Source organism: Colobus angolensis, unplaced genomic scaffold (genome assembly GCF_000951035.1).
Source record: "Colobus angolensis palliatus isolate OR3802 unplaced genomic scaffold, Cang.pa_1.0 Scaffold246, whole genome shotgun sequence".
Taxonomy (NCBI): domain Eukaryota; kingdom Metazoa; phylum Chordata; class Mammalia; order Primates; family Cercopithecidae; genus Colobus; species Colobus angolensis.
The window spans coordinates 2,221,499-2,245,717 of record NW_012115666.1 but is presented as its reverse complement, the minus strand read 5'-3'; the positions used below and the strand labels follow the sequence as shown (position 1 = coordinate 2,245,717).

The following is a 24,219-nucleotide window of genomic DNA, read 5'->3' as shown; positions in this document are numbered from 1 at the left end:
GAGTATGAAATTCAGTCCAGATATCTGGAAGTTAAGGTGGGATGGGAAAGTTAATAGATTATATGGTTCTAATTTTCTGAGAAGTTTGCAAGACTTATCTGGCAAGAGTACCTTTTTTCCTATACTTGCTTTAATCTTGCTCATTAAAGAGAAAAATACATTGCAAAACCACCTTGATCTAATGTAGCAAACTTCCTCTTAAAAGATCAGAGCTTGCAATATGATACAGTAGTCCAAATAAATCAGGCTGAGTGGCTTGGAGGATTGTGTGAGACTCAACAACATACCTAACACTCACAAGAACAATTTCACAGTTTTTAATTTGCAACTAAAATATTTAGTATGAATCTGTTAGGTCTTTAGAGAAACAAGTTAGATTAAAAGAAATGATTATTTGTGGGTTTGTTTTTGTTTTTGTTTTTGTTCTTGTTTTTTTTGAGATGGAGTCTTTCTCTGTTGCCCAGGCTGGAGTGCAGTGGCGTGATCTCGACACACTGCAACCTCTGCCTCTGGGTTCAAGCAATACTCCTGCCTCAGCCTCCTAAGTAGCTGGGACTACAGGCTCCCGCCACCACACCTGGCTAATTTTTGTATTTTTAGTAGAGATGAGGTTTCACCATGTTGGCCAGGCTGGTCTCGAACTCCTGACCTCAAGTGATCTGCCTGCCTTGGCCTCCCAAAGTGCTGGGATTACAGGCGTGAACCACTGCGCCTGACCTTATTTGGACTTTTAAAATGACTTACCATGTTTCTTTTGAAATACAATAATTCATTCTTCCTCCTTGAGTTTGTATGTCAAATTCTCAGAGGAGTCTCAGGTGATTCTTAGAATAAATGGAAAACTAACTGAAGCAAAGAAGGGGAAAAGAGGGAAGGGAGAAAAGACAAGCCTTCCCTTGCCACATACTTATTTTCTTCCTGGAGACAGTCATAACAAGAAGAAATGATCATGGAAATGTGAGGAAGAGACACATACTAAGAAGTTATGCACTGTGCCAGCACAGGGGCTGGGGAAACCACCCAGCACTACAGAGGCTGCTTCCAGATAGACAAGAAGTGGCCAGCGTCTCCCCACAGGTAGGGAGAACACAAAATCCACGTGTTGGGTAGGTGGGCAGGGAAGCACGCATTGTTCAAGAGATCTATGGACAGCGGAATTCCAGCCTTTCCCATCTGAAAACAGACTTGGCATAAGTGAAACTGGTTGCTGGGAGCCCAGCCACTGCACTGGAATCAGAGTAAGGATCTCACTCTCCATGGGAAACTGAATATTAGAGAGTTAATCAATTTGAACAAAAGGAAAGCGTTTACAGAAAAAGCCTACTCTTATAAGCTGAAGTCAATGAGGAAACAGAATGACAGAAGTATGATTTAGGAGCAAGAAGGATGCCCAGGATGGAGCTAAATAAGCTCCCTGACAGTATGGAATCTTACAGCAATGTTTGTATCAGATGTTGATGGGCACTTTTAAGACAAAGTAGCACAACCTGGAAAGCAAGCACCTGGAAAATTAAAAGGAGCATCTTTACAAGAAATGCTCAGGAAAATAATCGGATCCTGTCAGTTCTTGATCTTGGCTCATCCATCATGTTGACCATGAGAAGAACTCCATTCATTTCTTGAAATCACCCATTCTCGTAAGAGTATGGAACTGGTCCATTCCTCTGATTCCACTCCTATAACCCACAATGGCCCTAATATTTGACTCTTGTTTCTCCAGGTGCTAATAAAATCATGTTCCTAGCCACAGCTTCATTAAGGTCTACATTAGAGCTGAAGTATACAGCACATGTTGAGTTATTGTGATGGGCCAACCAGTGCTAGCTCAGGCACATCAGTCAGGCTGAGTGTGCAAAAAGGAGGAAGTTTATGGTGGAAAGAGGTATGCACAAGTGTGTGTAAGAGTGAGTGCGTGTGCGCGCGCACGCGAGAGAGAGAGAGAGAAATCAGGGGATCTTGAAGGAGCTAGGGAAATAAATAGAGACAGGGGAAAGAGAAAAACAGAAGATTACAACCCCCAATATTTCACTAAAACCAGCATTCAGACTGCTATTCCAATCACCATTTTCCAGTCCATTTTTACTAGCTCTTTCCACTGTGCTTCATGGTGGTGAAAATTCTGATATACCCTTCTATTCTAGTTCGCTTAATTCCTTTCTGTCCCTTCTCAATGGTGATCATGTGCTCCTCATCCTCTATGTATTCCTCAAACCTAGGCACTGTATTTATAAAAATGCTTTCTTAGCCAACAGCTCTTATAAGCATCCCCTCTTTGAACAAGTTCATCTATTTTAATCTGTATTCTGATTACTTCCAAATCCAAATTTCTAGCCCCAACTTCTCCACTGAACTTCTGTAGATGCCTAGACTTGCCAGTTGCATGACTGTCTCACGTGCACCTCAAATGTAGCATCTGGAGAACTCACTGTTCTCCCCAAGCCCAATCCTCTTCCAGTATGCTCGGTATCAGTCACTCCGAGAGTCATGCAAACCAGTTTGCTACAAAGCAAGTCCTGCCACTCAATATCCTGACCACTCCATGCCTCACATTTCATATTGCAAGCCTTCACCAGCACTGTTTCCTCTGCATAAGGTATTGATAGGGTTTGGATGTGTGTCCCCTCCAAATCTCATGTTGAAATGTAATGCCCAGTGTCAGAGGTGGGGCCTGGTGGGAGGTGCTTGGGTCATGAGTGGCTTGGAGCCTCTCATGGTAATGAGTGAGTTCTCACTCTGTGTTCATGCAAGATCTGGTTGTTTAAAAGAGTGTGGCACTTCCCCCTCTCGCCATGTGACATGTCTGCTCCTGCTTTGCCTTCCACCATGAGTAAAAGCTCCCTGAGGCCTTCCCAAAAGCCAAGCATACTGTGGCACCATGCTTCCAGTACAGCCTGCAGAACCATGAGTCAATTAAACCTCTTTTCTTCATAAATTACCCAGTCTCAGTTTATAAGTACCCAGCTGCTACAAAGGAACACCTTTATAATGGACAAATCCAGGTATACTTCACATCTTTCTTCCCCTAAATACTCTCATTTTTTCAAAACACAGCTCAGTCTCATCTGCAGATGTTCGTCCTTAAAGCTCATCTTGGGATATGTGTCCTTTCTCTATATCCCCTTTGTACCTTGCACATTCTATCTGATCACTTTATGGATGCAATTGAAACCACTCATTTGTGTGCCTATCATCTCAGTGTTAAATCACAAGCACCTGTAAGATCAAGAACTGTGACTTAGCCATCTGAGTGCCTCCTGTCAGCTTCCAGAAGGGCATGACACATTGCAGGCACCTCAATAAACGTCTGCTAAACTCCTTATGAAAAGCCTTGAGGTTGACAAGATCCTCAATTTTAATCCCACAGATTTTACTTTAGTGAACAAACTTCAAGGCACAAGACCAATCACAGCAATTCATCTTTGCTTTTATTAATAATTTCAACGTATGTTTCGAGCACTTTACAACATAGGAAATGCTTTCATAGACATTATTTCCTATGATTCTCACAAAACCTTCACTTAAGAAAAAGACTTCAAGGTCACTTGCCCTATGTTTATAAAATAATCGCTTTAAATAAGCAGATAGCAGTCCAAAAATTCTTACAATCATAAGAAAAAAAGTCTAACCAGTACTTAATTATTTCCCATCATGATTACTTTGTTTTAACGCCACCAATTCCTTGCTTCCCCCATTTTCTTCACATAAGTTTACTCGTTCTGGCTTGTTCTGCTTCCTTCTCTGACAGCTGCCCTGTGTACACCTGCCTTAACATCCATCCTTCTACTCTGAATAGACTAAGCCAAAAGCAATTAAGAAATAGTTCATCTTAGGGAAAACAGCATTTTAGTCCAAAACCAAATACTGTCATGCTGCTTCAAGAAAAACATTGAACTTTTCACCCAAAGAGCCTTCCTCACAGGATGAACACATTGAAATTCTCTGCTGTATGGTGTCATTATGATGCAGAAAAGGTTTATAATTTCAACTGATTTCTAAAGAGAACAGAAAAAAATTTTACTTTATGCAGATTCAGAAAGTTTTCTGGCTACCCTCACGTTAAGCTATTAAGTGTAACACAAAACTAAACCTAAAAAATTCACCATCTCCCTCAAATATACGCCATCTCCTTCCACGAGAGCTGATTTGACATCCAAGACACCAGAACGTAGATCCTCAGCTCCATCACCTACGACAGGCACAACGAAAGCAAAACACTGCCCATGGAGTTGGAAATTCTGGGTTGTGCCTCTACTGTATTTACCAGTTGTGTGACCCCAAGCAAGCCATTTCCTTTCTCCGAGCACAGGTTTCTCAGTGTAAAGCAGAGATAACAATATCAGTCCTACCCATCTTACAAAGTTGCTGAGTTCATAATATGACAATAATAAAACCTATCTTGTTCAAGAAACAGTAAATCAACCTTTCTCAATTCCTAAAGAACCCAGGCAATGGCCTGTTTCAAGCCAATAGGATGAAAAATACTCCATCTACCTTTGCACCTCAGAACTCTGCACTCTGAACTCTTGAGCATAACCCACCTGTTTTAAGATAGCGTAATAAAATATCATGGGGGAAAATTTTTGAAAATGATGCACAAGCAGAAAAATATGCCATTGCCTAAATTATCAGCATTTGTGACTTGCTGATTGTGTCTGATTTTCTTGTATTGAAATGTCAGATTTAGTGTGAAAGAAAATCTTTCTATTTGCACAAATACCAGAGGATGTTTCATTTATATAATTTACAAAATTTTATTCCTATCTTGTGAGAGATAAATACAGCATCTCCTAAAAATATCACAAAGTAAACAAAGTTATCGTAGAAAATGCAAGTAACAATTTCTGTCAGGCTTAAATAGCTACAGCATATAGACATACATGCATACACACAGAACTAGTGTACAGAATATCCAGTGAGAGAATATGTCTATTTGAAAAAAAAATTTGCTAATTTATTTGTACTTTTGTTGAAAAGAACAATACAGTCCCTGACTTGTAATAGTTCAACTTAAATTTTTTTGACTTTACAATGGTGCGAAATCATTCTGCTTTTTTACTTTCTGTATAATACTCAATAAATTACTTGAGATATCCAACAGTTTATTATAAAACAGGCTTTGCCTTGGATGATTTTGCCTGACTGCAGGCTACTGTTTAAGTGTTCTGAGTATGTTTAATGTAGGCTAGGCTAAGCTATGATGTTTGGTAGTTAGGTATAGGAAATGGTCTTTTAACTTCCGGTATTTTCAACTTACGATGGGTTTATCGGGACATAATCCCACTGTAAGTCAAGGAGCAGCTGTATCACTAAACTGGCTTTGGGAAGCGGCAATTAACTATGTCGCTAAACTCCAACTTATTTTGCCATTGATTTAAAACATTACTTACACATAATGAAAGTGTTAAATGATTAAATTATCCAAATTACACAAGAGCATTTCAAAAATTGAAACCATTATATTCTAGTAATTTTGGTTATATACTTGGGGGATACAAGATACAATAAAGGAATGTGAATTTTAGAGTTAGACCTCAATCCAATTCCTGATTCTGACAGGAATTTCTAGATGGGATGGCCTCAGGTAAATTTCTCTCTCTGAGCCTCAGCTGCACACATCCATAAAAGGATCACAAAACCATCTGTCTCTGATCATTCTCAGCAGAACATTAGAACCTCTGGGATAACCAACCTTTACAGAAATGGAGAATGAACATGCTCATCAGGGGTCCCAAGACCACCTTAGGGTTAGTGATTTGCTAGGACGACTCACAGGACTCAGCACATAGTTGAATTCAGTTATGACTTATTACAGTGAAAGGATACAAAGCAAAATCAGCAAAGAAAAAAAGGTGCGTGGGGCAAAGTCCAGTGGAACCCAGGCCAAGCAAGGGCAGCTGTTAGAGGCAGAGAAGTCATCAGAGCTTTCAGCAATTTCAAAGGATTGGAGGCAAAAACTGAAGTTCAGAGCTGCCAAGGTTCCTGAAAGAAGGGAGGTGCAGAGATGTGACCTCAACACTTGACAGCTTTCCCTTAAAGACATTTGACAAATTTTTAAATTACATAGTAGAAGAGGCTAAAAACCAACACATAAAGCAGCAAAATAACTAAAACAAAAAGAAAAACAAGTGAGCAACAGAAATTTCTGGTAGTCCTGTGGTGCTGGGGAGAGGAGGAGCCTAGGCCTTCAGTTGTGACCTCTGGAGGGCTACAGCTTACAAATGGAGGAGGGGTGAACCAAGAGTTAAAAGAGCTTTCACACATTTTGCAACCCTACCTTAAGGCAACTCAGTGGCTCTCTGGACTGAGGCAATCTGCCCTACTCTAAAAGCCTACGAGAAGATAAAATGAATCTTCCGTGCGGGAAGATATCCAGAGCCTCTGAAGTTTTTATACATAATACCTGGCATTTGACCAAATATTACCGGACATATTAAGAAACAGAAACAGGAAAAGTATTTCAACAGAAACAGACCCAAAGGTAGTTCAGTACGGGGTTTCTCAGGCAGGAACTTTAAATGATAACTATAATTAATATGTCTAAACAGACGATGAAATGAAGAATTTCACCATCTATTATCTATTTAAAGAGAATCAAATGGAAAGCCTAGAAGTGAAAAATATTTAACTGAAATTAAGAACTCAAAGATAGGTCTAAAACTGTTTTTCGGACAGAGTTGGAAAGAGAATTAGTGAAGAAGAGATAGGTAAGTAGAAAATGTCCAAACTGAAGGGAAGAAAGCAAAAAAGGATAGAAAACTTAAATCTCCACATAAATTAAACCTGCTGAGGAGAACTGAATGTGGCAGATGCAACATTTGAAGAACTAAGGGCTGGGAATTTTCCAAAAACAATGAAAGACTCAAATCACACATTTAGGAGGGGCTACAAATCCCAAGTAGGATAAATACAAAGAAAACCAACTCTTAGCACTCATAGCAAAATTGCTAAAAACCAGAGACAGAAAAACCTAAAAGCATCCAGACAAGACTCATTACCTTCAAAGGAGTAAAAAAATAAGACAGTAGGCCAGGCGCAGTGGGTCATGACTGTAATCCCAGCACTTTGGGAGGCTGAAGCGGGCAGATCTTGAGGTCAGGAAATCGAGACCATCCTGCACAACATGGTGAAACCCCATCTCTACTAAAAATACAACAATTAGCTGGCTGTGGTGGTGCGTGCCTGTAATCCCAGCTACTTGGGAGGCTGAGGCAGGAGAATCACCTGAACCCGGGAGGCAGAGATTGCAGTGAGCCGAGATCGTGCCACTGCACTCCAGCCTGGCGACAGAGCAAGGCTCCATCTCAAAAAAAGACAGTTGATTTCTCAGCATAAGCAATGGAAGCTCAATTTCAATGCAGTGGTCTCTTTAAAGTGCCAGTGAGGGGGGCGAGGTGGCACTAGGGGGAAGACCCACTTAGAATTCTATACTGGAGATACAGTCTTCAAAAGTGAAGGTGAAATAATAAGAAAATTTTCAAATAAATAAAAATGGAAATAATTTGTTGTAAGCAGACCTGCACTAAAAGAAAAATAATCTTAAACCAAAACACAGAAATAGAGGAAGAAATGAAGAACAGAACAGTAAATATAAGTGAATATGACTTAACTAAAACATTAATAATATGTAATTAGATTTAAAAGATATGGAGTTCAGTTTAACAAACCCTAGGGCATACTTTAGCATGGAAAGTGGGAGAACAGAAAGGATCAGAAAAAAATAACTATTGGGAACCAGTCTTAGTACCCGGGTGAGGAAATAATCTGTACAACAAACCCCTGTGACATGCATTTACCTATGTAACAAGCCTGCATATGTACCGCTGAACCTAAAAGTTTAAAAAATACTAATAAAAAATAATAAAATAAAATATATAGAGTTCAATTAAAATATATGACAACAACACAAAAGGTGAAAAGGTGAGTAGAATACATCCCAAGGTCCTAGCATTGTCTGTGAAGAGGCAAGAAGAGTACTTTTTATTATACGCTAATAAACCAAATATCCATGTTGTCATCTCTAGAGCACCAGTAAAAGAATAGTAAAAGAGAATGGAACAAGCTTATAGAGAGACAAAACTGGAATAACAATAAAATGTTTTGAATTAATCTCAAAGAAGGCGAGAAAAAAAAACATGAAACAAGTGAAACCAATAGAAAACAAATATAGTAACTTACAAGCTTAATTGTATTAGTAATTCATTAAATGGAAATGGAGTAAATATTTCAATTAAAAGACAAAGATGACTAACTGGATTATAAAATACAATTACATGATACATACAAGATTCCTATCTTAAATATAAAGAGAAAACTGGGACTAAAAGGATGGAAAAGATACATTATGCAAAAACTAACCAACCAAAACTAGGACAGCTACACTAATGTAAACCAAAGCAGGCTTTTAAGCAAGAAGCATTACCAAAGAAGAGACGTTTCATGATAAAGGGATCAATCCACCAGAATGATGTAATGATTCAAAAGTTCTACACATCTACTATAATAATACATAAAGCAACAATTGACAGAACTAAAAGGAAAAGTGGACACGTTCACAGTGATAGGGGAAACTTGAAAACATCTCTCTTAATACCTAATAGAACAAACAGACCCCAAAACCATTACAATGTTTTTAAATCTGAACCACAGATTTAAAAACTTGATCTTATCAGGAATATATGGAATGCTACAATCAGCAACAATTAAAGAATATACATTATTTTCTAACATGAATAACACTATGTATTCTTCCTTATGCTGATACATTCTTATTTTGAAGTCTCACTTAAACTTCTTCTTCCAAGAGGCTACCAAAAATATAAATATCCATAAATCTTTACAATCATCAAATTCCTTATACAGCTAAGTCTTACAGACTAACAATCACTAAGTTGATAGCTATTTACATCTGTTTAATCGTTCAGATAATAGATAAAATAAAAATGCCTTTTGCTAAGCACAAAAATACTATAGCTATTTGCTTTTATGAGTCCTACCAGTATTTCCAGCTTTGACCTGAAAGAGAAACACCTACCCCAGGAAAAACGTAATGCAGACTTAGTGTTGCATCAGATGGAATTTTTATTATACAACACAAATGGGTAAAATTAAAATGACTTTTGTTTGGTAATTACCAATAAATGCCCTGGGAATATATAACGTAATGAATATTCAACAACAAACATTATTGGAAAGAAAGTTATCTATAACTTTTGGTAAACACAGAGGATCTAACATAAGCATTTATTTCTGATCCCTTCTTAATTACTACTATGATGACAGAAAAAAAGTATAATAACTTTTTTTTTTTTAAGGATAAATTCATAGGGAGAAAATAATTTCAAGAGGAGGTAACGATGAGACAGAAATAATACAGGGTGGTCACAGAAGAACAGAAAATTCCAGGCAGCAGTTTCACACGACTAGCAAAAAGAAACTGCTGAAATGGCTGCAGAAACTAGGGACTGATAAGACCCTGAAAAACCAGGCTGTGGACCTGGCTAAGACCAACTGGACCCAACACAGCACTGGAATTGACCTAGGTTTCACCTAGGACCTCATCATATGCTCATTAACATACTAAGTCACACATCCACCAGTGTCATGACAGTTCCAGGTACACCCATATTTGGTGTAAAAGTGGGTGGCACTTCCGAGAAATCGGTTCCGAGAAATCTCCACCTTTTTCCAGTTATCTTCACAAATACTCCACCTTTTGATTAAAGAAACCGTAAAGATAAAAGATAAAAATCCCAGACCCCACTGTGGGACTGTCTCTTGAGTATGCCTACAGTCCCCTTTCTTGAATGTGTACTTTTGTTTTGCAACACATCTCTGTATTTTCACTATTTTCTGACTCATCCTTCAATTCCTTGGCATGCTGGTGTCAACAGCCTGGACACAGACACTGGCTGGGGTCAAGGTCCCATCAGCATTTGGAGACCCCCTCCAGCCTACCAGTATCAAAAGCAAACAAGAGATATCAACAAAATGTTGGAAGATGGAGACAGGTGGAGGCAGATGGATGAAATTAATGGTCTTGAGTTCCAACTTCCTTCACTTTGCTAAGTACCTACAGTAGGGAGAGAAATCAAGGGGAAAAAATGCTGATTTACATTACAAAGCCCTAGAAAAGTTCAGCAATTGGAGACAGTGGTTATTTTTCACAAATGGGTTTTAGGGTGGAATTGAAAACAAGAACCAGCTAAAAGATTTATAAAGAGGAGCTAGACCTTCAAAGTCTCTTCTTCAGCCCATCTCCTATTTCACAAAGATGGGAAGTTGGCTTTCAAAAGATGCTTCAGAGAGGCTACGCACATAGGGCCAAAAGGCAGAAGGAGCAGAAGTACAATCCAGAAAATAGGGGTGCAAGTGGGGAGCGCAAGTCAAAGTCTGCTCGAAAGTAAAACCTATTGAGCTCCCCAAATGCTGGCTTATGCCCCTAAGGCAATATTTCTCAAATTAAAAAAAAAAAAAAAAAAAAAATTCCCTAGGGAGTCTTTGTAGATAGATTTTTTCCCTAACCCCCACCCCTTAATTAATGACATCAAGTATTAAAAAGATAAATTTAATGTCAGATAACACCCAGCTAAACAACGAATGGGTAAATCAGAAGGTGGGTTAGGAAAAACATCCAGAAGAAAGCACAAAGAGATAGAAATCTATTTTCTATAAATAGAAAGGACAGAAATTTATTCATAAGAGAATAAAAGACACAGAGGATATAGTGAAAAGATCTAATGTAAACATAAACGGAGTCCCAGAAGGAGAGGTAATGAAGGCAGGAACAATGTTTGAAGAGAATATAGCTAAGAATTTCCCAAAACTGATAGAAGACATGAAGCTCCAAATATAAGAAACTTCGGGAACCTCAAGCAAAAATAAAAAGAAAATCCTATCTATGTAAAGCTCCTAAATATGAAAGACTAAGAGAAATTCATAAAAGCAACTTAGCCTTAAAAGACAGACCATTTTCGGCCGGGCACAGTGACCCATGCCCAGCGCTTTCGGAGGTAGGGGCGGGCAGATCACGAGGTCAGGCCCAGCACTTTCGGAGGTAGGGGCGGGCAGATCACGAGGTCAGGAGTTCCAGACCAACCTGGCTAACACGGTGAAACCCCATCTCTACTAAAAATACAAAAACTAGCCAGGTGTGGTGGTGCGCGCATGTAGTCCCAGCTACTTGGGAGGCTGAGGCAGGAGAATTGCTTGAACCCAGGAGGCAGAGATCGCAGTGAGCCGAGATCACGCCACTGCACTCCAGTCTGGCGACAGAGCAAGGCTCCATCTCAAAAAAAAAAAAAAAGGCCATTTTCAAAAGGGCAACAATAAGACGAACAGCTAACTGGACATCCCAACAGTGGAGATGGAAGACAACAGAATCATATCTTTGATGTACGGAAAGAGAGTAAATGTCACCTAGATTCTCCAGCCAGTGAAAATATCCCTCACAAGTAAAGGTGAAGAGATAACAGTGTTCTTTGGGAAAAAGAAAAATGATCTCAGATAAAACCCAAAATGTAGGGAAAAAATGAAGAGAAAAAAGATCAGGGGGTGGAATGTGTAGCGAGAGCTAATGACTGCATTAAACAATAATATCTATAAAGTTAAAAATACTCACAGTACCTGAAAGTATCTAACAACAGCAACAGGTATGTTGAGGGGGGTTCAATGGACTTAACATGCTCTAAGAATCCTGTATTGTCCAAAAAAAGATAAAAGTACTTTTTTTTTTTTTTTTGAGAAGGAGTCTCGCTCTGTCACCCAAGCTGGAGCGTAGTGGTGCAATCTCAGCTCACTGCAACCTCAGCCTCCCGGGTTCAAGCAATTCTCTGCCTCAGCCTCCCGAGTAGCTAGGTGGCACCTGCCACCACGCCCAGCTAATTTTCATATTTTTAGTAGAGACAGGGTTTCACCATCTTGGCCAGGCTGCTCTTCAACTCCTGACCTCCTGATCTACCCGCCTCAGCCTCCCAAAACTACAATTTTATGTTAAGAGTTTGATAAAGTGAGACTGCATGAAGTAATGCCAGGTGTCTATTAAAATCAGTTAAGAAAATAAAACCAATATAAATCTAAAATCAACCAATCTAAAAGAAAGAAAAAAAAAATAGGACAGATGGAACAAATGTAAAGCAAATAATAATCTGGTAGATTTAAACCTAAATATGTCAATAATTACAATAAATGTAAGTGAACGAAATGCTCCAACTGATAAAGAATAACTATATTCTGCTTACAAGACATATTTAAATTTAAAGACACAAAAGGCTAAAAACAAATAATAAAAAGATAGCTTACATACATAGTAACACCAGCAGGGTTAAGATTCTGTCAACTTTGTAATATTAACTCACACACTCAGAAGTTTCAAGCTTTTCCAATGAAAATAATTTTACAGATTAGTAGTTTTAAGCTCTGTTTAATTTACACCTAATTTTTAAATCTCCATTGTTATTTAAAAGACTAAATTTATCTTTCACCAAATAAAGCAATGGTGTAGAAACTAAATGGAATGACTGGTGACTTATTTTTCATAATTATCACAGATTCACTTTGAACAAGTCTGTTACCTTTTTCTTAGTTTATTTAAACAAACTTAAATGTTACATGCCAACAACCTGATGGTTCAGTGTTGTAAAGAATAATTACATAATATCTGAAATTGGGCGAATATTTACATCCCCCTTCCCACCCCAATTCATATGTTGAAACCCTAATTCCCAAGGTGATGGTGTTAGGAGGTGGGCCTTTGGGGGGTGATTAGGTCACGACGGCAGAGCCCTCTTGAATGGGATTAGTGCCCTTATGAAAGAGACCCCATCAAGATCCCTCACCCCTTCTGCCATATGAGATTACCGTGAGATGACCACTGTCCATCAAAGAAGCAGGAGGCCCTCCCCAGACACTGAATCTGCTGATGCCCTGATTCTGAAATTCTCTGTCTCCAGAACTGTGAGAAATAGATTTCCGTTCTTTATAAGGTACCCAGTATATGGTATTTTGTCACAGGAGATCAAACAAACCAAGACAGAAATTGACACCAAGAACTGGGGGTGCTATTGTAATAAACATGTAAAAATGTGGAAGCAGTTTTGGAAGTGGGTAGTAAGTAAAAGCTGTAAGAGTATGGAGGTGCGTGCTACAAAAGGGATACGTGGCTGTGAATGCCCATAAAGAGTGATTCTGATGAGGCTCAAAAAGAAAACAGGAAAGCTACAGAGAAAGCTTCAGACTTCTTAAAGAATACTTAATAATCCTGATAGAATGTTGGTAGAAATATGACAGTGAAGGCCATTCTGATGAGGTCTCAGATGAAAATGAGGATATGTGGCCAAGGAAATTTCTAAGCAAACTGTTGAAGGTATGGCTTGGCTTCTCTTGATTGCTTAAAGTAAAATGCAAGACTAGAGAAATTAAAGATGGAATCGTTCATGAGAGAGGAAGCAGAACTTAAAAATTTGGAAAACTCTCACCCTGTCTATATTGTAACAAACAAGAAAGAGAGCTTGGGAGAGAATACCAAGGGTGTAGCCAAAGGACCAACTGATAAGGCATACAGTCAATCAAATAAACAGTGCCAGGAGCTACTGTCCAAGACAAGAAAAGAATGACCACTCTCCCCAACAGGCAATTCAGAGATCATCAGAGTGGTTCAAAAGAGGAGCCGCCTGTACCTGTAGGCTCACAGACTCCACTCCCTGCAGTCTGGCACCCTGCTCCTCGGCAGCACAAGGTGAGGCTCTGGAAGGTCCAGGTGTGGTACACATGCAGTGGTCACCATTGCAGAGGGCGCAGGCATTTGGCAGCATCCATGTGTGCTGTCTCTGCTGAGCCCCAGAATTCACCAGCCTGGGGAGCATGGCCACCTCCACCTAGATATTGAAGGATGGAGCCATAGGCACACCCAGGCAAGGAACCACAAGGGCAAGGCCACCGCAAAGAGCTGCTACCAGGGCAAGGCCCAGCAAAGCCATGGGGACAGGACTGCCTGGAGGCTTAGGAATCCAACCACTGGCCAGCAAAACTGTAGGGATGGAGCCCCCACTCGAGTGTGTCCAGAAGGTGGAACGGCAGCCCCAGTGGGCCTGAAGAGCAGAGAATGCAGCTAAAGATCATTTTCAAGCCTTCAGGTTTTGGACATGCTCAAGAATTGTCACTCCTTTTTCTTTTTGGAATAAAAATGTCTGTCCTGTTCTTGTCCTCCCATTGTATTTTAGAAGCACCTAACTTGGTTGATTCCACAGGCTCACAGCTAAAGGAAAATTTGCCTCAGGACAAATTATATCTTGAATCTCACCCATATCTGATTTAGATGACACAGTCATATGCTCCAATGATGTTTCAGTCAACGATGTCATGCATACATGACAGTGGTCCCAATTACAATACCATATTTTTACTGTGCTTTTTCTATATTCAAATATGTTCAAATTCAGAAATACTTCCAATTGTGTTACAATTATATATAGTATTCCATACGGTCCCATGCTGTACAGGCTTGTAGCCTAGGAGCAATAGGCTAGACCATATAGTCGAGGTGTGTGATGGGCTATACCACCTAGGTTACTGCAAACACACTATATGATAGTTATACGATGGTGAAATCACCTAACAACACATTTCTCAGAATGTATTCCTATTGTTAAATGGTTCATGACTGTACTCACACGCGTCTTTGGACTTTAAACTTTTGAGTTAATGTTGGAATAAGCGAACACTTTGGGGCTATTGAGATGGAAATGACGTATTTTGCTCGTGAGAAGGACATGAATTTTGGGATGAGAACAGGGATGAAAGGTAATGAACTGATGTTTCTGTCACGTGAGGTTGCAGTGAGAAGAAGGCCACCTACGAGGAAGCAGGCCCTTATCAAACACGAAATCTGCTGTTGCCTTGCTCTCGGACTTCACCACCTCCAGAACTGTGAGACATGAATTTCTGTCATCTATAAGCCACCCAGCCTATTGTACTTCATTATAGCAGTCTGAGCAGACTAGGATAACATCTGTCGATGAGTTACTACTTATGTTGAAAAAGACATTTAATGTAAACATTTATTCTTACTGCTGCAATTATCAAGCATATTTGATATACATTGCCTATAAATGAAAATAAATTAATTTATAACAGATACAGTATCTCGGGAAATAGTAAAACCAAGAAGGATAAAACTGAATTGAGGGCTAATTTGTGGAATAACACGATCCACACTGCATAGAGGTTGAATTAAGCAAAATTCTGGCAGGGAAAGATGGATTTGAAAGATTATAAAAGGGTGAACTCAACTAAAAAAAAAGTTGGGGGAACTTATATTCATTAACTTGATACCTCAGTTTCACATTAGGACCACGAAATAGATTAAAAATTATAAGGACAAAGAAGGGATCCAGAAGAGCACAGACAATAAAGAGAAAAGGACAGGGGGTTGATCGTAGTAAAAGTTAAGTGGTCTCCTAGTTCCATCTCTAATACTGTCATTTACCCTTTTCACTTACACTTGGAAATGTGGCTTCCCCTACTCTGATTCCATATTCCTCATTATGACCCTCCAATGCTACCTAATACTACCTCCTCAAGCAATCATTGCCCCTTATCCTCACTATTCTTATTGAAGCACTCATCCTCCTCTCAAATATAAATGATTCCAAACACTTTCCTTAAGAATTTTCTTGCCTCCACCTTCACAGTTTCCAAAAAATGCATACACTTCTTTCAGGTAAAATGGCATTCTTTGTCAGTGGCTTTAAAACTCCCAAATGACTAAAGGATAAAGTCTAATGTGCTTACATGATTAATTAGGGCATATAAGACAGTGCTATTCCCAGAAATCTAATTCAATTGAATTTTTAAATCTTACATAGCTACCTACCTCTTATTTGAATAACACAATATGTGACTGGCACACACTGCAAGGTACCATGAATGGCACATTATGCAGTACTAAAGAGCACAGATAGTCTCTGGGGTTAACTAGGAGTTAGCTAGGCAAAGTGTGAGCAAAAGGCTTCTCTTAAAAGTTGGTATTGAAGCCAGGTACAGTGGCTCATGCCTGTAATCCCAGCACTTTGGGAGGCCGAGGTGGGAAGACTGCTTGAGCCCAGGAGTTCAAAACCAGCCTGGGCAACATAGGGAGGCTCCCTCTCCACTTAAAAAAAAAAAAAAAAAAAAATTAGCATGTGTCTATAGTCCCAGCTACTCAGGAGGCTGAGATGGGAGGACTGCTTGAGCCCAGGAGGTTGAGGCTGCAGTGAACTATGATCATGCCACTGCATTCCAGCATGGGCAACAGAGAAAGACTCTGTCTCAAAAAAAAAAGAAAAAAAAACTGGTAGAGAAAAGTACATGCTTTCAGGTTCCTGTTATCCCTGTCCCAAAGACAGAGCAATGATTAGGTAAAATACAAAATAGGATGACAAAAATGACACATATGCATATAGAAATGAGATATATATCTCCTTGGACCGGAAAAAGAACAGAATCACGAAGTCAGGTCATGGGTGTGCCACCAGGTCCAAAAGCAGGCAGCAGTAGCTCCTTCAAGGCAACAGAGAGGCTGACAAAGTGCCCTACAGGCAGGCAGCTAAATTCAGACTTGTGAAGGCAGCAGCTGGAGTAAGGCTTCCCACTTTAGAAAGGAGGCTGAGAAAATAAGGCTGAGACTTCTGCCTAAAGCTAAAGACTTTATAGCATTGCAATTATAAAGTCAGAAAAAAAGACAGAGGGAATCACAGCCAGAACTTTCATGAACTCAGTGACTTGTCCTGGAAAATCCCCAATCACTAAAGGATGGGAAGTCTGAAATGTCAGTATCATGCTACCATAAACTTGTGCTGGAGCCCTGAGAGGGCCAGGTAGAAGGAATCACAAAATCATTAAAAGGTTACGGGGAGAGGCTTGAAAGGCCTGGGAGTGGGGGACTCTTACTCAAAGTGAGCCTGCAAACTACAGGATCATGAGAAATAGTGGATGAATTTACCAACACAATAAAAATAAACAGCACAATCTACAAATGACTTTGAAAGTGCTTAGGGTCTTCAAAGAAGGAAAGAATAACAGTCATAAGATAAACAAGAAAATGCGAGGGCTGGGTGTGGTGGCTCAGGCCTGTAATCCCAGCACTCTGGGAGGCTGAGGCAGGTGAATCATTTGAAGTCAGGAGTTCAAGACCAGCCTGGCCTACATGGTGAAGCCCCGTCTCTACTAAAAATACAAAAGTTAGTCAGGCGTGGCACCTGCCTGTAATTCCAGCTACTCAGGAGGCTGAAGCAGAAGAATCGTTTGAGCCTGGGAGGTGGAGGTTGCAGTGAGTCGAGACTGTGCCACTGTATTCCAGTCTGGGTGACAGAATGAGACCCTGTCTCAAAAAAAAGAAGAAAGAAAATGTGAAATAAATGCAAAAACAAAACAGAGCAAATTAGATGTGAAATACATAGTCATTAAAATAAAAATCTCCCAGGAGATAAATTCTGGAACTAGTTGGTGAATTATAAAATGCTACTGAAGAATTTACCTAGACTGTAGCAGGAAAAGGAAACATGAAAAAGTAGTTAAGAGATATGCATGGAGAACAGACTGAGAAATTCCAGTACAGGAATTCTAAAAGAACAGAATAAAGGGAATGATAAAGAAGCAATTTTCAAAGAGAAAGTGGTTGAGAACTTCAAAACTGAAGTCAAGAGTCCTCAAATTAAAAGTACCTATTACGTGTCAAGCAAGGTATATTAAAAATAAGTCTACTCCTAAACACAATGTACTGAAACTGAACCAGACTGAGGATAATAATACAATCTTAAAGAAGTGGAGGCACAGACATTTTGGTAGAGAAAACCAAAAATGCAAAGACCCTAGAGTGACAAAGAGATTGATCTGTTCTAAAATAAGGCTACTCAAGGTGTGGTCCACAAACTCTTTGTTACTGGCCCATGGTGACAAAAGTACAGAAACTGAAATGAAGTGTTCAGAAACCCTTATAACAATTTGACACAGAAATTATAGGTATGGTGAATCTAATAATAAGAAATTAGAGCTCATATTTGTATTCTTTGGGGTCCTCTCTTCCATTTTCATAGTATTTCATTCTCGTCGCATTTCTACTCAAGTATCGGTACAGAAAAAGTTGTAAAACAGAAACTGGTCCTTTGCCATAGCTGGTTCAGAAGCACTGCTCTGAAATTCAAGGGTGGTCAGTGCAGTTAAGAGTGATAAGGATACAAAGTGAGAGTAGGACAAGCTGAAAGAGAAGGGGAAGGTGGAGGTGGCTTATGCTGGACCTCAGAGACTCTGACAATGGATATATTCCATTACACACCTGGGACACTGATAATGGTTTCTAAGCACGAGAGTGACCAGTGCACGCAAAGAAGGTGGAGGATACCAGAAGTAAAGTACATGGAGCAAGACCAGTCAGAAGGTTACTGGAGTCGTCCAGGCAAAGGGTAATGGCAGCCTGGACTACTGTAATGGTAAAGGAGATGGAGAGAAATGAATGCTCTGAGAAATAGAAGAGAAATCGAAAAGTTCTGGGTGATGGATTGGGTTGGGGTAAGAGAGAAAGAGGAAAATGCCAAGAATAAGACACGAGCATCTGGGTGGACAGGGATGGCTAAGAATGAACAGGTTTGCTCTGGGAGCAGCAGTCACAAGCTGAGTTCTAGACCAGTTAATTTTGTGTCCAGGTGTACATAAGCAAGTTGGAAGACGGATCCACAGGTCTGGAAGATTGTAACTATTTTAGAGTTGCCAACATACAGGTAGAATGTGAAGTCACAGGAATGAATATCACCCACAGAAAGCAGGTAAGTTGAGATGTGGAAGAGGAGAAAAAGCAAAAGAAGATGAAGGAAAAAATGCTCAAAGGAAAGTTTATGAACACACCACCCGTTTCCCACTCAACAAATAAACCCAAGTGACCTGTGTTAATTAACTATGGCTGTTGTTACCAAAGTAACTTTTATTAGTGATCACTGATGCAGAGTACAACTGAAGGATGAATATCAACAGCTAAGAGAAGGAGTTAAGGATAAGAAACATGTACAACATCCCCCACATCACATTACCAATAATGTAAATAATGACAAGAATTTGCACTTATTCCTGAAAAGTTTCCAAGAGCAAGAAAAAGAATAGCTGAATGAATAAGCAATTACTATAAAATAAGATATTAAAATAATAAGTAGCAGTAACTAAGGAAAAAAGCTTTGCCAACCTGTATTGGGTGGGGGAAAGCAGGCTTAAAAGCAACAAGTATATACCAAAGATCTGATCTGAAATTATAAAGCTGGCTAGTTTCATCTTCATCTCACAGTCAGAAGCTCCCTCATCCCCCTTATTTACTCTATCTGTATTACATGAAAAACAAAACAATAACAACAACAAATTTACATTTAAGAAGCAGCGTAAACTGAATAGCAGTACGCTAGTAGTGTGTCATATCACACCAGAAGTATCCACCTCAAAAAACAACTCCAGATCGCTCTGCAGCCGCCACTCTCCTCAGAGTACCACATTAGCTGGTGCTTACGTCATAGAAGTACCAGGCTACTATAAGCTTCTAAATGTTTTGAATTAATACATTTTTCGTGTAGGATGGATCATTTATCATTCCCTACTTAAAGACACGTACAATTACTATTTCTTCTTCTATAAAATCTCTACTCATTAGCAAAGAACTGAACACTTGCTCCTCCGATGTTTTCTTCAGCCTTAACTTTTCTAAGCTCCAGATAAGTCTTTCCACCTTACCTAGTCTACAGAAGTCCCCTATTACCTGTACAGGACAAGATCAAGACCCCTCTGTTCATGCCTGAAACTGTGGATGGTACCAACCCCATATATCTGTTTTTTTCCATCTGACAACTGAGACAGCTACTAAGTGACTAAGGGGTGCAGGGGGAGGGTAGAGTGTGTCTATAGTGTGGCTACACTGGACAAAAACAATGACTCATGTCCCAGGTGGAATGGAGTGGGATGGCAGGAGACGTCACCACGTTACTGAGAACAACATGCAATTTAAAATTTATGAACTGTTTATTTCTGGAATTTTCCATTTAATGTTTTTGGACTGCGTTTGACCACAGGTAAATGAAACCATGGAAAGTGAAACCAAGGATATAAGGGGGCTACTGTATTTTCCATTGCTAACTTTGTTTCCTTCACGTTCAGCTGCTATTTCTTTACCAAACCTCATCTACTATTACCTTTCAAGCCCTACCCTAAAACCTAATGACTTGGGAAACACTCTCCCAGATAAACCCAGACTTCACTCAGTCACTCTTTTTCTCCAAATGTCTATGTAATTTTTAACTGCTATTTCTGTACTCTTTTATAACACCATCATGCCACTTCACAAACATAAACTGTGCTTTCTCCATTATACTATCGGCTCCCCTCAGGACGTGAGCTCTCATTTCCCATTTCTCCTACTTTTGCAGAGATTCTAGCTCCACACTCTGCCCATAATAGGTTTGCAATAAACACCTAAACATAATGACTCATTAATAGAACATAATTGGTCAATGAATAGCTACTACATGACAGACACTGAGATTACAAAAATAATTTTTAAAAAGCTCCCTCCCTTTGGATTGTTGGAACCTAAGCAGGGTGAGGAAGGCATCCGAGAGAGAGCAGTGAGATAGAAGATTAGTTACACACAGGCAGGTTGATCGAATAAGTAAAAAATATTCAAGATAATGACAGCCAGGTTTCTCACTGTTAAGGAAGGGAATTAGACATTTAAAATTTAAAAACTAGACTTAACCCTTAGGTGTAGAATCAGAATTGAACATATCACTGTGAACTCAGAATTTTCAGGTTATGTCTGTCTTTATTTGAGCACGCATGTATATGCATGTGTGCACATACATATTAATTCATGTATGTAAATACTTAAATATATTCTATAGCTCTGTCCACTGAGAGGACTTCAGAGCAGTAACATCACAAAAGCAATAAATAACAACGAGCACCGAGGCTTACATATAAATACTGTTTTCCACCAAAAGGAATCAGGGAGCATTGAAGAAATGACTGATTCCAACACTGAGATAAAGAACATGCAATGACAGCCTGGGAAATCTTGTTCTGCCAAAAAGCAAGGAAATCCTCAAAGAATGATGGGGACATATAAAAAACATACAGAAGTTTGAAGGGGCCAAATCAGGAAAATTTTAAGCATCAAAATAAATAATGACAGCAATAGATTAAAACTCACTGAACTAAAATTATAAATCATAAACCCAATACATAAATGAATAAATTAAAAGTAGGATGATAAAATGGAATACTGACAGTTTCAAAGTACGTGCCCATAAAAATATTTATTAATTATAAAAGAGGAAAAAACTAACTTCATAATGGAGAAGTTTGGCAGATACCATCTTAATTAAATGATCAAAGGGAACATCTTGAGCAATGGAATAAATTAAAACTGCGTTCTACGATAAGATGCAATGAGAAGCGCACAGTATCCGTGATAGTCTCGCCAAAGATGCATAATCTGAATATAATCATGCAACACAGACAAACGCAGATTGAGAACCACTAATCCTCAAAAGTGTCAGGATACAGAAGTCAAGGAAAAGTCAGAAGTATATAAAAAATTCATCTGAGATAGACAAAGAGGAATGACAGCATGGAGGAAAAAGTGATTAGTTTCCTACATCAATAAACAGGAGAAAGAGCTACAGTAAAATCTCAAAAGAAAACTGAATATGTAATTGGACATTATTAGTTGTTGTTGTCGTTATTTTATTTTATTTTATTTTATTTTTTGAGGCATGGTTTCACTCTGTTACCTAGACTGGAGTGCAGTGGCAGGATCTCAGCTCACTACAACCTCTGCCTCCTGGGTTCAAGCGATTCTCCTGCCTCAGCCTCCTGAGTAGCTAGGACTACAGGCACACACCATCATGCTGGGCTAATTTTTGTATTTTTAGTAGAGATGGGGTTTCGCCATGTTGGCCAAGCTGGTCTGGAACTCCTGACCTGACCTCAAGTGATCCGCCCACCTTGGCCTTGCAAAGTGCTGGGATTACAGATGTGAGCCACCGTGCCTGGCTTGGTTTGTATTTTTATATATATGCAATGATAAGGATGAGGAGCTCTTAACCTTTTTTACGCCACAGTTCCCTTAAAGAGTATGATGAGGCCTCGCCCATGAAGCCTCGCTCACTGCTAGCACATCAGTCTGAGATCAAACTCTGAGGCAGCAGTGAGGCTGGGGGAGGGATGCCCACCATTGCTGAGGCTTGAGTAGGTAAACAAAGCAGCGGGCAAGCTCAAACTGGGTGGAGTCCACCACAGCTCAAGAAGGCCTGCCTGCCTCTGTAGACTTCACTTCTAGGGGCAGGGCATAGCTGAACAAAAGGCAGCAGAAACTTCTGCAGACTTAAATGTTCCTGTCTGACAGCTTTGAAGAGAGTAGTGGTTCTCCCAGCACCGAGTTTGAGATCTGAGAACCGACAGGCCACCCACACGAAAAACCCATCAGTACGTCACTATCATCAAAGACCAAAGGTAAATAAAACCACAAAGATGGGGAGAAACCAGAGCAGAAAAGCTGAAAATTCTAAAAATCAGAGCGCCTCTTCTCCTCCAAAGGAACGCAGCTCCTCGTTAGCAACGGAACAAAGCTGGACGGAGAATGACTTCGATGAGTTGAGAGAAGAAGCCTTCAGACAATCGGTAATAACAAACTTCTCCAAGCTAAAGGAGGATGTTCGAACCCATTGCAAAGAAGCTAAAAACCTTGAAAAATGATAAGACGAATGGCTAACTAGAATAACCACTCTAGAGAAGTCCTTAAATGACCTGATGGAGCTGAAAACCATGGCACGAGAACTACGTGACATATGCAGAAGCTTCAGTAGCCGATTTGATCAAGTGGAAGAAAGGGTATCAGTGACCAAAGATCAAATGAATGAAATGAAGCAAGAAGAGAAGCTTAGAGAAAAAAGAGTAAAAAGAAATGAACAAAGCCTCCAAGAAATATGGGATTATGTGAAAAGACCAAATCTACATCTCATTGGTATACCTGAAAGCGACAGGGAGAATGGAACCAAGTTGGAAAACACTCTTCAGGATATTTTCCAGGAGAACTTCCCCAACCTAGCAAGGCAGGCCAACATTCAAACTCAGGAAATACAGAGAACAACACAAAGATACTCCTTGAGAAGAGCAACTCCAATACACATAACTGTCAGATTCACTAAAGTTGAAATGAAGGAAAAAATGTTAATGTCAGCCAGAGAGAAAGGTTGGGTTACCCACAAAGGAAAGCCCATCAGACTAACAGTGGATCTCTTGGCAGAAACTTTACAAGCCAGAAGAGAGTGGGGGCTAATAATCAACATTCTTAAAAGAATTTTCAACCCAGAATTTCATATCCAGCCAAACTAAACTTCATAAGTGAAGGAGAAATAAAATCCTTTATAGACAAACAAATGCTAAGAGATTTTGTCACCACCAAGCCTGCCTTACAAGAGCTCCTGAAGGAAGCATTAAACATGAAAAGGAACAACCGGGTGCCAGCCACTGCAAAAACATCCCAAATTGTAAAGACCATCGATGCTAGGAAGAAACTGCATCAACTAACAAGCAAAATAACCAGCTAACATCATAATGACAGGATCAAATTCACACATAACAGTATTAACCTTAAATGTAAATGGGCTAAATGCTCCAATTAAAAGACACAGACTGGCAAATTGGTAAAGAGTCAAGACCCATCAGTGTGCTGTATTCAGGAGACCCATCTCATGTGCAGAGACACACAAAGGCTCAAAATAAAGGGATGGAGGAAGATCTACCAAGCAAATGGAAAGCAAAAGAAAAAAAAGGCAGGGGTTGCAATCCTAGTCTCTGATAAAACAGACTTTAAACCAACAAATATCAGAAGAAACCACGGCCATTATGTAATGGTAAAGGGGTCAATTCAACAAGAAGAACTATCTTAAATATGTATGCACTCAATACAGGAGCACCCAGATTCATAAAGCAAGTCCTTAGAGACTTACAAAGAGACTTAGATTCCCACACAATAATAATGGGAGACTTCAACACCTCATTGACAACATTAGACAGATCAACGAGACAGAAAGTTAACAAGGATATCCAGGAATTGAACTTAGCTCTGCACCAAGCGGACCTAATAGACATCTACAGAACTCTCCACCCCAAATCAACAGAATATACATTCTTCTCAGCACCACATCGCACTTA

The 24,219-nt window shown here is 39.6% G+C and overlaps 1 protein-coding gene across 3 annotated transcripts in view; it reads right to left on the bottom strand.

Annotated features, from left to right (window-relative positions):
• AGTPBP1 (ATP/GTP binding protein 1) overlaps positions 1-24,219 on the bottom strand; it is a 205,896-nt gene that overhangs the window by 1,715 nt on the left and 179,962 nt on the right. The window lies entirely within an intron of this gene.